General features: G+C 38.8%; 1 protein-coding gene across 7 annotated transcripts in view; it reads right to left on the bottom strand.

The window, feature by feature from the left end:
• The window catches only part of esrrga (estrogen-related receptor gamma a), a 229,282-nt gene that overhangs the window by 93,853 nt on the left and 119,121 nt on the right, over nucleotides 1-16,308 (bottom strand). The window lies entirely within an intron of this gene.

The raw sequence follows: 16,308 nt of genomic DNA, 5'->3' as shown, positions 1-16,308 counted from the left end.
CTGGCTTCCCCTATCAACTTCTAATTTCCTTTCCCACCCATCTGGCTTCCCCTATCAACTTCTAATTTCCTTTCCCACCCATCTGGCTTCCCCTATCAACTTCTAATTTCCTTTCCCACCCATCTGGCTTCCCCTATCAACTTCTAATTTCCTTTCCCACCTACCTGGCTTCCCCTATCAACTTCTAATTTCCTTTCCCACCTACCTGGCTTCCCCTATCAACTTCTAATTTCCTTTCCCATCCACCTGGCTTCCCCTATCAACTTCTAATTTCCTTTCCCATCCACCTGGCTTCCCCTATCAACTTCTAATTTCCTTTCCCACCCACCTGGCTTCCCCTATCAACTTCTAATTTCCTTTCCCACCTACCTGGCTTCCCCTATCAACTTCTAATTTCCTTTCCCACCTACCTGGCTTCCCCTATCAACTTCTAATTTCCTTTCCCACCTACCTGGCTTCCCCTATCAACTTCTAATTTCCTTTCCCACCCATCTGGCTTCCCCTATCAACTTCTAATTTCCTTTCCCATCCACCTGGCTTCCCCTATCAACTTCTAGCTTGTTGGAGGATCAACACCTGGGTGGTCTCCAAACTGATGGCATGGACATCGATTTCTCGAACATCTGGTGATGCCCCATCACCATTCTCCATTCCAATTTCCCTCTCTCCTCATCTCCTTACCTGCCCATCGGTCCTCTCCAATGAGATTCCCCTATCTCCAGTCCTTTATCACTTTCACCAAATGACTTCCCAGCTCTTTACTTCACCCCTCCCCCTCTCCCAGTTTAACCTGTCACCTACCACCTTGCACTTCTTCCTCTCCTCCCCCCACCTTTTTACTCTGACTTCCAATCATTTTTTCTCCACTCCTGATGAAGGGTCTCAGTCCAACGTGTTGACTGTTAACTCTTTTCCACAGATGCTGCCTGGCCTGCTGAGTTCCTCCACCATCTTGGCTGTGTTCCTCTTACTTTGTTATATTTTCAGTGTGTTTTATAAATTTAAATGTCACATCCCATCTAAAACATTCTGCAATATATAGCTGTTCAAATAGCTACTATGAATCCATGCTAGCATGCTTTAAATACCAACTAGACACTAAAGGCAAAACGTCCAAATGCAATAGCAGTAATGGGTTAATTACTATAACTCTTCACTACCTTTCCCCAATGAAGGGTCTCCTTATCCTGCTAGTCTGAAACTGCCAGATTTATAGAATCACTTTAAAATGATTTATTCATTCTTTGCAGCACTTTCAGTTTCAAAATATATTTATAATTCAAATTGAAAATACGTGTACTGTACAATAAACAATATCACAATATATTTACTCTGCAATAAAAATTCTATTTACCAGAATGAAAGAAAAATGGAGAAAGTACTAAAGAATGCAAAATATTTATTTCAAAATATGAAGAATCCTTACACTTTAAGCTAAATACTGGACGGCATTCTAGAAGTGGCTTTATAGGCTCTTTAAAAAAACGTTGTAATTCAAATTGTCCTCTCTTAAAAAATAAATTTGTGAGAGACATTCTGTATTGCTCTGATGTACATATTTTTAACTTGACATCATATGAAGTGGTCAAATGTTGTTTACCAGAGTCTGTATGCAAAATATATGTGGCATTTGATTAAGTTGTTGCTCACAAAATTCCACATAAGTAGAACAATCATTTCAGAATTTTCAAAAGTATCACCTTCTGACACTAGCACAGATAAATAGCACTCACAAGGAGGATTAGACTTTGGAAGGAGGAGAAATAAAATGGCCACAACAAAGATTTAGTGCCTAAGAAGTGGCGGAGATGCATAAAAATATGTCATCATTGATCACAAAGTGGTTGAGGAACATCAATAGTTGAGAGATGGATGGAAAGCCATTTTATATTCAGGTGTTTTTTTAACGCACAGAATATACAGTACATGCTGTAACTTGCTAGACTCTGCCATTTAAAATGTTTCACATTTCCTTACATTATATGAGTCCTACTTATCCAAAAATAAATTCATAATCAGAAAAAGAGGGTATTTAAAATACAATTTTAATATTTCACTCATGTTATGCATCTCCTGATTCTCTAAAAATAGTGGTAAATTTTCCACTTTTTTGACATTGATCAAGGGTTTGGGGCAAAGAAAGTTATTCAGTAAAATGAAAGTTGGCAAAAGCATGTAGCAGCTGGCTGAATATGGGCTGTTTGGTAGGGTAGCTATGGTGGACAATACGGCACTATACAACACCCATTAGTGGAAGAACGTATAAGAAAATACAACAATAATTTCTGACTTGGATCACCTTGTATATATCTTTCAATGAAACCAATTAACCTTTTCAACATTTTTGGATGTATTAAATGACACTCTTTTCCAGTTGTAATTTGAGGCGGAAAGAAGGAAAGCTGAAAAGTAAGTTTTATTAAGTCACCTGGTACAAAATAAAAATCAATTTTTAGGTAGCTTTAATGTAGTCACTGACATTTTAAGTGGTTTCAAATGGCTGCTTACTTCATACTAATACTACTGCATGTTTTTTTTTTAACCATGGGCTTGTACTCATTGCTGTACATTCAACTCCTCACTTGTCTGACAATACAAATCTAACTATGGCGGCAACTATCAATAATGGACTTGACCAATTCTCAACTGCACTTCTTTGGGCAAGAAAACCCAAATTATGTGTGAAATTAGTTATAAAGATAAGAGAGTATGGATTTCAACTTTCAATACAAAATAACGTAGTATAATTGAGAAGATCTCAAAGTCTGTTTGAGGATTTTGTAATCCATTGCATACAAAGGTACATGATACAGATATAGCTCTTACAAGAATATGCCGGAGTCATTAAATATAGAGCACTCATTTATGGATCAATGAACTTGACATGACACAGCTTTGTATTCATTACTTAAAATATATAATACAGAATAAAAACACCGCCCAACTAGCTCATATTCCCTCTCTCACCTCTTCTTCCAAATTCCAAGCAAGGGTCTCAGATTTGAAATGCTGTTTTGCTTTTCACAGATCCTACCTGATCCTACCTGATCCTACCTGAGTGTTAGTTGTTTCTAAAACCATTTCTTCATTTCCTTTCTCTTTCCCATGCTCAACTTCACACTTACCATGACACTGACCCAAACAACAATTAACTAACATATTAATTATTGCTATTAAAGTTTGAGGATTTAAAAATATACAGAAGCCCGATTGCACATTCCTTCTCCCACCTCTCTAATCTTTCTTCTCTCTTTCCCTTGTTCTCTATTTTCCACTTCTTCTCTCTATCTATTCCCGCAAATTTGTCCCTCCCCTTCTCCCTCCCCTTCTGTCTCCACATTTTTTTTCTTTTATCTTCATCTATCCTCCCTTAACCATCTTTCCCTATCATTTCTTATTCTTCTCCTCTCTCACTCTCTCAATTTACTCTTGCTCTTTTTCCCTTCCACCTCTCCATCCTCCTTCTTGGCCTTGAGAATTTTTTCCCTCCTTCCTCCCTCTGCTTCCCTACCTTTTCCGCTTCTCGCCATCTGCCTCTCACAGGAACTCTTACTTTCCAGTAAATAGACATAGAACAAAACTTAAAGAAAGAGGACCACTGCCCTTAGTAACTGTGTATCAGCAAGTTGGATCTATTTAATGCTGTCTTCACTTCTGTGGGTTGATATTATCATGGGTCACGGAAGCAGCAGGAATAGGGTTAAATTAACGACAGAGTGGGCGGGGGAGAATTTGCCAGTTGCCTACCAGTGCTTGGAGGTGGAGTCTGTGGTCTTATGTCTAAGAGTCAATTGTGACCAGTGGAATGTATGTGGTAATCAACTTGTTTAATTAATTGTCAATGTTGCAACACTATTTGGGAACTCTTATTGAAGTTAGAAGGCACAAGATGGTATGGCTTGCTTTCAATTTCTCGTGTAATAATGGTGCAAAGCATACTAAATAGCACAGCTTAAACTGAAGTTGTTGATCTCACAGCCAAACAAATTTTTTTCCCATGTTAATTTGCATCTAAATAACAAAAATACAACATCAAATCTGTTATTTCATGAATCAAATGGAACTCTTGAACAACCTGCTGGTCACCAACCAAAGGAAAGAGTGTGAAATCAGTTTTTTTTAAACTCCACTGGAACCAGGAGGATTTTTCCAGTCATTTCACTCCTTATTTCAACCCAGACTTCCCCTAATCGAGGGGATGATGGGCAGCAGGAATAGGGTGATGAAGTCGAGTTTACACTGGGAATGCAACCAGCACTTAAATGAATGTGTCTTACGGACTACATTCTGTCAGCCTTAGGCATCTAAGTACAGAGCACACTTCATTTGCAACACCAAGTCCAAGCACATTGGACAAAAATATGCCCATCATAATTTCTACTCTATGATAATTGCTTGCTGATATGGTAAACCATTCCCTTCAGCAATCAAAAATATCCTTCCTCTTGAAACTACATATTTTTTTGTTCAAAAAGTATCTTTATTTGTCACATGTATATCAAAGTGTACAGTGAAATACATTGCTTTGCATCAGATCAAATTAGCAAAGATTGTGTTGTGCCACTCGTCACATTTCCAGCGCAGGCTCTTGGGCCAGAAGATTACCCTGGTTCAAAGTTGTTGACTGCAGTTGCTACACTATTCCCTGTGACTTTTGGAAGTGACCTCACGTGTCCAGCAATGCCCTAATTTTTCAGCACTACATCCTAAAACTGCCCTGGCATCTTCCAGAGACTTTTGGGCCAATAATCAAGAGCCTCCCAAACTGTAGCCAATGTTTGTATTGTCAATAGAGATTTGGGCATGATCAAGAAAGCTGAAACAGGTTTGAAAGGTGTGTCACGAACTCTTAATAAACTGGGAGCAGAACATTACTTAATTTGTCATTCATATTTAACTTGATGGTCACACATCAACGAGGAAATGATGGCATGACAGGCCAAATTTTAGCTTACAGTAACTATTTTTGAACTTGTCAGTTGAATCGTCGTACAAAGTGGATTTACTACAATATTTTAAAGTTTAACAAGTTTATTTTTAAAATATACTTAAATTATTAATTTCAAAGTCAGGATTATTTGATCAATAATTAATATTTAAATAATGAATAATTTTAAATAAAAACACCACCAGAGAAAATTATTACCGGTAAGTAGGAATTTTGTTCATTTGTAAGTTATACAAAATGGATGAGAGAAGATCACATCAGCTCACTGAAAAGGCAAAGTTGTTTTACTTTTTGGCAACAAGTTGTTCAGGAGATTTTTTTCATGGTTACAGAAGCTCCTTCAATATATATTTATGCAGGGAAATATAGAAAGAAAGCAGCAGTTGAAAAAAAAATTATGCTTCTTAGATTAATGACTACTTTCCAATCATTGTCATTTAAAATTATAATACAATTAAAATTTCTTAGATAAGTTTAGGCAATGTAAGCTGTTCGTCACCAGTTCAATTCAATGAGTACATCCATCATACATTGGGGTAAATATAGAAAGGTTACTGTATAAACAGCTCAAGTAGTTCCAATGGACCAGAATGAAAGGTATCTGCTCTGAAAACAAGCTTCAGCTTTAACAGCAAATTAGAAGAGTCATACAGTAGTTATGATTCAAAAGCTATTATTGCAACTTGGCTTGCAATATTAAACGGGCATTTATCTGTACATGACAGAACCTGATTGCATCACATAACAACACACAATGAATGGGCCAATATACAAGATCACACAATAAAGTATTTTGGCATTGCAGTCGCTACAGAATAAAGAATGAGAGAATTCTGGAAAAGGATCAAGCAAATCCAAATTAACCCTAATTCTCCACAACAATAAAGATTACTGCATTTGACTCTTCTAAAATGATAAACAACGTTCAAATTCTAGGGCTTCTCAGTTAATCCCACATAAAGCTTGTCAGTTCAATACTCACAACTGAACAATGCTAAGCATTCAAGCAGTCACCCATGGCCCACCCACTAAATAAGTGTTCTACAAGAAAATGCCATTAAAGTTTCTTGCACAGCGCTCTAACTTTAACCTCCCATGCTTTAGATCACTAATACAGGTCTACTTAATGCAAGGGAGAATGCATGGGATTTCGATCACCAGCACAAAAACAGAGCATCCAAAGCAATGAGCATTTTCAAAAGTTTTGCAATATATCAATGTTTCTTATATTACTGACCTCCAGCAATGTCAAATGTAATATCAATATAAGGATTCATTAATAGTTCTCTGAATAGCTTTTTGGAACACATTAAATATTACTGTTTCCTATATGCTGTACTTCAAAGAATGAACATGCAAATATATCAAAAGCAGTTATCTCTCTTAAAAAAATATATGATTTTCCAAAGATTAAGGAATCTGGCGCTGAAACTGTACATATAATTTCTAATTGTTACAGATATTTATAATTGTAATTGTCAACTGTGTCTGTGTATTGTCTGAACACAGGTAAGCAGCACCCCTGATATGTCCATACTATCCATTGTAGAGCCTTACTGAATGATGCATTGCAATTCCCATGCAAGGTGATGATGCAGCTGGTTAAGACCCTCTTCACGGCTTTCCAGTAGAATGTGGTGAGGGTGGTGGGTGGGGACTTTGCTCAGTCTCCTCAGGAAGTGGAGGTGCTCTCTTGGCTCAAGAGGTGAAGTGAAGTTCAGGAACTGGGTGAGATTATCAGTAACGAGCACGTCAAGATACTTGGTGCTCCTGACTCTCTCCATGGAGAATTTGTTGCTGCGCAGTAGGGAGACTTGAGCTAATATTATTTTGTGACAGTGTATGGTGGATGTGTTCTGTGTGACTATATGTTCTACTCTGCACCGTGGCCCAGGGGAACAAAGTTTCATTTAGCTGTATAAATGTATATGGTTGAGAGACAATAAATTTAAACTCCAAATTAATGTTGAACACACAACCCAAGCAAATTCTCTTACTGGACAATTCTGATTGTGTGCTTATTTTTTCTTTCCACCCCGATTTCCTTCTGCTGCCCTCCTGTTCCTCACACAGGTCCACTTTCTGTGCATGAAGTGCAAGTTAGCCATGTTTAATATGCAGAGTATACCCTGCAATACTCTCACGCAATATTCACAGTCATGTACTTCTGAATTACAGGGCCAAGAAATGATAACTCAATTGGAGACTCCCATTTTTGGGTGGATCTGCCAGATAGTAAGTTTATAGGAGTTCCACAATTTTACATTTTGATGTAAACTGGCTTTGCAACATGAGTATCTTCAGAAAATAAAAAAACATTCCCATTATTTTAATGAGCTACAGGAGGATGGGCGGCTTAATTCTGCTGTAGTTAATTCCTAGATTTACAATAAATCTGTAAATCATTATGTCTCCAGTAACATAAAGGGTCTATCCAATGGTGATCTTCAAAATTAACAGTCAATTAAATTTCCTTCAAGTTTTTAATATTTGTAGTTCATAGTACATTTATTATCAAAGTATGTATACAGTACACAGCCTTGAGATTTGTCTTCTTGCAGGCAGCCACAAAACAAAGAAACACCATAGAACTTGTTCAAAGAAAAATCTTACACAAGATCTTCAAACACTGAACATGTGCAAAAAAATAACTAATCGTACAAATAGTGAAAAGTAAACAAATAACGTTAACTGCAGAATCCCCAAATGTGAATTGTCAGCCCTGTACTGATGGTCGCAGGCCACAGCTACAGAGTCAGTTCAACACTGAAGTGTGCTGAATAAATCGTGCAAGTATTAAAAAAGTAAACAAAAATACAAGGAACATGAACTGCAGTGTCCCTGAAAGCAAGTTCAAATCTGCGGAGTGCATTCAGCACTGAGGCAAGTCGGTCCTGAAGCCTGGAGCTTGTAGGGCAACGGTCGCTCCCTAGGCCGCTGGAGTGGGACACAAGATTCCTACACCTTCCCCTCACCAGCAGTAGCAAGAGAGACCAGCCAAATACAGGCAGAAGGCCCTGAACACCTGTTCATTTTCCATTCCTCCTTGAAGACTTTAATCGTGCTCAACACTTTAATCGGAGCGGAGTAATGGAACTGACCACAGGTTCGTGTTCTGCCATTACGAATCAACACAGAATCTCATCCATACCTAATCCCCCAGGAGATCGCAGAAGCACCAGATCGTTCAGTCGGCCCAAAAGTATATTCTTAAAAGGGAGAGTACAGGCTGCAATTGATCGCAGTTCAGAAGAAGTATATTTAGAAGAGAAGTATCAAGTAGTGGTTGCTTTCGTTTTGCGCTTGTAGAGAAACAAAAGTTGCTGAAGGTGACAGCCATTTGGTAAATGATTTTGCTTATATGCATACAATCAATTATTATTTTTAAAGGTCAAATTAATGTATCTTATTCTTCTTATCAGTACATGGAGTGCATATGGTTCTGATTTAAATATATATACTCATTTGAGACTTTCAACAATAGAGCTATATTCATTCAAATGAAGAGGAAACCATCACAAACTTTAAACATTATTATATATAACTAATAAAATTTCAAAGATAAATTGGTTTTATACTGGCATTTATGCATCAATTTAAAGCAGACACAAGTGCCCACAAACAAAACAGTGACAGCATAGCTCAGAACACAGATTAGCACCCGATTCACAGATGGAGGAAAAATACATGAAATTAGAACCAAAGAATAAGCACGCATTATTTGAATTTCACACTCACTGAAGTAAATCTCCAGTTACTAGCAAAGTTTTTTTGATATGCCTGGTGTCTACTGGAACTTCCTTGCAATCTTGATTTATATATCATTGTTTTTAATATTCCTGCTTGTGTTTCATTGTTATGAAGAACTGATATCCTTGTGAAGATGGATAAGTAGAGCTCCTTTGTCACTAAGTGCATAATGCAATTAGGGGTATGATTTGTGTATGCCATTTGTTCGTCAGGTACTCATAGCTGTAGTACAACCAAAAGCCTTAATTTGAGATGTCTGACCTAGGTCAACTAAAAATACACAAACTCATAAACACTTGAAAGACTGAAGTCTAGAAACAACATAATTAAGCTACATTTTCCTCTGTTGATGCCATTTAATGCTCAAAACTATTTTTTTTCTGGATTTAAAATTACATTGTTCTGGAAATATAAAAAAATTAGCCTATAATCAAAGACACTCTGACCTGTATCTCTCTCCATTGTAAACCAGGAGTAAGCAGAATTTTAAATTCTTATCTGTTCTAGTGCTGATATGTGAAAACTATTCATAAGTTACTGACAGTTACAGGCTTTGACTGCAAATCAACATGAATTAGAGCAGAAATTGAAATAAAGTAATCAATTATTATTGGATTAAGAAAGTGTGCTAGAAATTGGATTTCACCCTTAATTGGTGCACTAAACATGTCGCATTTATAGAGCTGCTGCTCAAATGGATCATCTGCAAAGATTCTTAAATTAGCCAATAAAAATAGTGCTAGGCTGGTTTGTCCCCCAAATCGTGCATTAAGGCAAGATTTGCAGGGGATCTTATTTATCCAATTTATGAGGAACCAGAGAAAGGCATCATCACTTAAAGGCACGGGCTCTCGTGTCATCTGGACAGTTGGAACACACAAAGCTGCTTTGAAGGAGGGCAAAGCTGCAGAAAAAAGGGAGAGAGCTTGGAAATTTTCACAAGAAGGATTTGGAGTCTCAGACAAGGAGGAGGTCCCTGAGCATGAGGAGTGCTAGGGCCAACACTTGAAGAATGCTGCAGGAGGTAATCTTCTCCAGCGCTGAGAATCATAGAAGAAACTTTATAGGGGACTCACAAGTTATATCATGGTGAGGTTCAGACCAACATAAATACTGTTCTTTTATTCTGACAGAGGGATTAGCAGATGAGGTCACGGGGAGATAAACCAGGCACTTGTTTTTCAGGCACTACAGTTTTTCACAAGCTGCAGGAAATCTGATTTCAGTACTCACTGGAGAGATGTGCATGCATTCATCCAGCTTGAGAATACTTATATGAAGACTCCAATTAGGCTGTTTTCATGACGTACAAAAAAGCTGGATGCACTCAGCAGTTCGGGCAGCATCCATTGAAAGAAGCAGTCAATGTTTCGGGTCGAAACCCTTCGTCAGGCCTGATGCAGATGTACAGTATATCGTGCAGGTCAGTGAATGGACAGACCTCCAGGCCTCATGCAGAAAGTGTTAAAAGAACCTGAAGGGCTTCAATTCCAATCACACATAGAAGGTTGTGGATTGCTGGGTGATCATGACCTCCAATCTGGACATCTTGCTCACTTCTTTACTGGATATTAGCGACAATCATGTCATTCCGCGCCTATCTGGATAGAGAGACGGAGGCCACTCAAAAACTTAGCTGCTTCTATGCAGTCTTACTCTGAACTTTCAGGGGTATGACCTCAGTGGCAGAGACGCATCTTGAAGTGCTAAGGGAACAACAACAAGCCACCAGAGAGCAGCCTGATAACTTCCATTGAGTAGAAAGACGCCAGGAGTAAGAATACTGCTGTTCTCAAAGATCATAAGGTTGTTACATGTATGCAGGTTAAGTTCCACAGGAGCAAAGGGATGCTGCGTGTGAGCTGAGTGATGACACAGAGGTAGCTCAGACTCCTATGGTTGCCAGAGACATGCCACACATTCACCTCAGCCCGCACTTCATTGTGAGCACATTCTTCTTCAGACTGCTTAGTAACTGATGTCAAGAAGAAGAAGAATGAGTTTGAAGGGACTAGATACCTAGGTGTGGATGACTGTAAGCTCGCTCAGTCTAGGTGCCAAATATTGAAATAACGACAAGGTGCTCTGAGTGCCAGCAGATTATTGCACCATCCTCTGAGAGGCTGCCAATGTGCAGATTCACATGACCCCTCTCCTCAGGAAACCCAGACACTTCACTCAAAGTCAGTGAAAAATAAAAACAAAATGCAAATGCTGGAAATATGAAATAAAAACAGAAAATGTTGGAAGCACACAGCAGGTCAGTCTGCGTCTGTGAAAAGACAAATATTCAATGGTTCAGCTGGAAGTCTTTTTGTCAGGACAAGAGTGAGATCTAAAATGTTCTTCTTCTGCAGATCTGGTCCGATCTGCTAAGCATGTTCAACATTTTCTATGTTAACTTCACAGCCTGGCCTCTTAAACAGCACACTCATCCATAGCTAACAGCCAGCCACCCCAGACTGCTCTTTCAGTTGACCCCACCCAGCAGTCTGAAGTCAGGCTCAAACTGAAAGCTTCTCAACAGTCAGGGTGTAGTCATCCAGGGCACCACAGAAATATTGTTTGGACCTCAAAGCCCTCATTTAAAGTAATGCAGCATTAAAGATACTAAAATGCAAATGTTAGACATTAGAGTGTTTTTCATTGACTAAAAATAATGATTTCCTATATTAATATATATTTTTCTGCTCCAGTCGATTCTGTATTTGTGCACAGTTGAAATGGATCCTTATATTCTTTGTACAGTCCTCAATGTGCAGAAAACAAATGTGTACCTGTTGGAACCCACTGAATGAGTATCTCAGCCGGTAAATGATGAATAACACTCCCTGATAGATTAAACACATTTTGTAAAGTGCTTGAAGAGCCGGCAGTGAAATTGCATATTTGTATCTCCAGAAATCTGCGGAGTGCCTTTTCTAAACAGGCACAAATGCAAGTAAACCCCACAATGTAAACCTAGTTGTATTGCAAGTGTTCCATGTATGCTACACGCTGCAGCCAAAAGATTCAATTTATGCTGGCAGTGGAGGAAACACCCTACTGTTGATGACATTAGGTTCATAAATGACACAGAGATTAACATCAGCTGTGCACACAAGTGTATCTGTCCCAAATTCATGTGTGTACCGTTTCACCTGGGGAAGATTGTTAAAGTAATCTTAAACACAAGAGACCTGGCAGATGTTGGAAATCCAGAGCAGCACACACAAATGCTGGCGGAACTCAGCAGGTCAGGCAACATCGATGGAAAGGAATAAATGTTAGATGTTTCACCCTTCATCAAGATTTCCTTGGTTTAGAGCACTTTTATGCTTAATTTGGCCATGACAGACTGGTGCCAATGGACCCAATTTCTGCATATGTTTTAAAATACATAATTTTATTAAAAGGTTTACTTTCTTTTTTACCAGCTGCTGTTTAAAATCTCACTGGTGGCTTCTTGTATAAGTCATTATACATAAATAAGGATAGGGAACCAGGATTTAGAAACTAGCTTTGAATCCATAAAACCATAAGATATAGGAGCAGAATTAGGCCATTTAGCCCATCCAGTCTGCTTTGTCATTTCATCATGGCAGATCCAACTTTCCTCTCAGTCTCAATCTCCTTCCATCTATCCATATCCCTTCATGTCCTGACCAATCAAGAATCTATCAACCTCTGCCTTAAACATATATAAAGACTTAACCTCCACAGCTGCCTGTGGTAAAGAACTCCAGAGATTCACCACTCTCTGGCTAAAGAAATTCCTCCTCATTTCCATTCTAAAAGGATGCCACTCTATTCTGAAGCTGTGTCCTCTGGTCTTAGACACTCCCACCACAGGAAACAACCACTTCACATCCACTCTATTAAGGCCATTCACCATTCAATAGGTTTCAGTGAGGTCACCCGCTATTTTTCTGAACTCTAGAAAAAACAGGTCCAGAGCCATCAAACACTCCTCCCGTGACAAGCCATTCAATTCTGAAATCACTTTTCCGAACCTCCTTTGAACCCTCTCTGATTTCAGCACATCCTTTCTTAGATAAGGGGCCCAAATCTGCTCACAATACTCCAAGTGAGGCCTCACCAGTGCTTCATAAAGTCTCCACATTACATCCTTGTTTTTATATTCTAGTCCTATTGAAATCACTGTGAACATTGCATTTGCCTTCATCACCACAGACTCGCCCTGCAAATTAACCTTTAAGGAGTCCTGCGCAAGGGCTCCCAAGTCCCTATGCACCTCCTTTTTTTGTATTTTCTCTTCATTTAGAAAATAGTCAACCCTTTCATTGTGGGCCAAAGGGCCTGTATTGTGCTGTACGTCTTCTATGTTTCTATTTCTTCTACCAAAGTGCACAACCGTGAGACCATAAGATATAGTAGCAGAAGTAGTAGGCCATTCGGCACAGAGTCTCCTTCACCATTCAAGCATCCCCATGCCCCTGCCTTCCCCCATACCCTTTGAAAACTATCTCCTCAAAACTATCTGCCCCTTCACCTATCTTCATATTGTCTGCAAACTTTGCCAGCAATTCCATCATCTAAATCATTGACATATAACGTAAAAAGAATCAATCCCAGCACAGACCCCTGTGTGCATTGGGAATCCCTCCTCAATGGCATAGTCGTAGTGAATCTGCTAATAGTAGGGCAATGGCCTCCATTTAGGTGGCAGCAGATTCTTCCATGTGGCCGATTTGAACAGGAGCCTGCTCTGCATTACTAATGTCCGAAGAACCAATATCGAGGTCTTGCTCTAACAGATAAAAGTGTTCCACCTCAGATCTCACATTCAATGTTGTTTGTGTGGAGCTTACAAATCTTCTTGTGACCATATGTGTCCTTTAGACGCTCTTATTTTCTCTCACATGCTAATAACATGCGGGTTGGTAGGCTCATTGAACACTGTAAATTGCTTCATGTATGCAGGTGTGCGAAAGAATCAATTAAAAAAGGGCTAATGGTTAGTGTTAAAGGATTAAGGTGATTGGTGGCCAACAGACTAATTGGGCTGAAGGGCCAGTTCTTGTTTCTATGACTCTATAATTGTTTATATAATGATACTTAGGGCAAAACAACTTTAGCAATATTTCAAGCATTGGAACAAGTAAAGCTGTGGAAGGAGAGAAGGTTTGGTTTTGCATTGCTGAAGCTAACAAATTGTCATTAAGCCCACAAACATGAGCAGCTGAATGGCCTTATGTGCTGTAGACCTCCATGATTCTATAGGATGTTTGAAGCTTTGCCAGTTTTCTCCTTAAACATCATTATCATATTTTAACTTTACAATCAAGTATCAAGCCAAGTGTTAGATTGTCTGAATGTCCGTTAATCCAAGTACTTCAAAAATTACAAATTCAAAAACAAGTAACATTCTGGAATTTAGAGAAGTCTTCAACTTCTGGCAAAATAAAAGAGAATTTTAAACCTGTAGCTGTTCAGATCCATAAAATTAAAACTAGGGCAGAAATTTTTAAGACTCAATAAAGTTCGATTCTTCATGTAATTGAAAATGACTTCTGAGCGTGTACTGTTAAATTATAACCTGTACTACACACTGCATCAAAGTTCAACGCAATGTTAATTTATTGGCCTGAAAAGTGCCATCTGCCAAATTTAATCACACAGACAAGATGGAGCTCGACAGGGCATAGTAGAAACAATACAAAAGGGAAACTGTCAAAATAACCAGGGTGGATTGATGGAGCTTCAGCCATGTCAATGAATACTGACCTCACAGGGTGAACATGGATACTGCAACCAATTCAATGTGTCAGAGCTCTGAAGTTACCCGCAGAGAAGGAAGGATACACTGCTTAGCTGTGTAATTTAGGTTTATAAAAATCTCTATTACTGGCCAAGAGCAGAATTTTTTTAAAGGATTAATTTCTTTCTATTACTGACTAAGCTGTAAAATCTGTTAGAATGTATCTGCCTCCCTTACAATAAGATGAAGCAAATCCAGACAGATGTGGAGGATTATTCCAATATTGGTGGCCTACACTGGAAAATCAAATCTGGATTCTTAGAGGATTATGCATTAAGATTTATCCCTTGAAAAGGTTTTGCTAATTCCTATCCAGGTTCATAGAGCAAAAACTATACAACATTAGAGAAGAGTGTCATTTATATATGCATTCACATCTTTCCTTCAACAAATTAGAAATCAGGTTCCAGCTCAAAATTATGGAACTCCGGGTCAGAGAAGGTGTCACAGCAGAACTGCTGCCTCACAGAGCCAGACACCTGGGCTGCTGTCAGATACAGAGTTTGCGCAGTCTACTTATGACCAGGTACGTTTTCTCCTGATGCCCTGATTTCCTCCCACATTCAAGTGAGTTGGTTAATTGGCCTTTGCAAATCACCCTTGCTGTCCAAGTGAGTGGTAGGATTTGCAGGAGGTTGATAGGGAGGTTTTTTCCCCCCAAAAGGGGATTTAAGTAGATTAGACTAATTGGGCTCTGAAGGGCCCGTGCCTATTTTGCATCTCAATGGCTATGACTACATTTTACACATAAGATCATGGTTCAGATTTACAGTTTGCATCAACTTGTATCAGTCTTAGACACAGATCCAATAAGGAAAAGAAATGAATGGAAGTTTAACGCAAAGACAAGACCATCTGCACATTATGGCTGCAATGATGTTTCTTCACAGAAATCTAAAACTAATCTTGATCTCCCCAAAGTGTGCTGCCTTCCTTTGCATCAGGAATTTTGCTTGGGAAAACTAGCAAGTAATTTTAAGTGATCCTATCAAGTGGGAGACCTGTCGATTTTACTTATTGGTCAAACCTGAGGCTGAATAAATGATGGTAATATGATTGTGCAAAGGTTTGATTAAAAATGCCATCAGACTCCAAGGAAATATATAGTGGATGCTGGAGGATGGGTTGGAATGAGGGGAGAAACACTGAAAAGTAAACCACGGTGTGAATCCAAAACTTCGAATGACACTATTCATGTCATTTAATTGACATTCCATTGATGCTTATGCACAATTAACAGTGCATTTGCTGAGGCATGAACTCATTCCCAGCACATTCTGATATTCGATCAACAAAGATGATTCGATAAGAGGAAATTTTTGCTTGCTACAGTGCTTTCCAATTAAAAATTTTCCTGGCGTGAAGCCGTAATATTGCACATGAAAGCAGAGGATAATGCATTAATTATACAACAATTCTTCTGATTGTTTCTATTATAAATTCAGATACCAATTGTAACTTTAAAAGACCTGACCCCACCTTTCCTACAATAAATTTAAAGGAACTGTACTTGTTACTGTTGCACGCTTGTTTTGGGAAGGTGAGATGCTTGAAATGTTTTTCATTCTTTTTGTTTAGCTGTGACTTCAGTCGGCAAATGTGTTATCATGGAATAAGCTGATAGATAAGCACCTCTGAAGAAATGCAGCACATGCTGCGTTATGACCTTTAAAAACACAATGAAGTTGCAGTAACCCAATCCTAGAGACCAGGTGCCTCAGATGTATAGGGTTGCTACTTGGCTCTCAGCTGTTCTGAATTTACAAGAGGGCAGGAAATTGTGCTGCACCCACGAGGGAATTGTTCTTCTGCTAATCAACACCGCAATGCTTCGCAGGATACGGTTTTG

This window comes from Hypanus sabinus, chromosome 12 (genome assembly GCF_030144855.1).
Source record: "Hypanus sabinus isolate sHypSab1 chromosome 12, sHypSab1.hap1, whole genome shotgun sequence".
In the NCBI taxonomy this organism is placed as follows: domain Eukaryota; kingdom Metazoa; phylum Chordata; class Chondrichthyes; order Myliobatiformes; family Dasyatidae; genus Hypanus; species Hypanus sabinus.
This window is presented reverse-complemented; position numbering and strand designations above follow the sequence as displayed.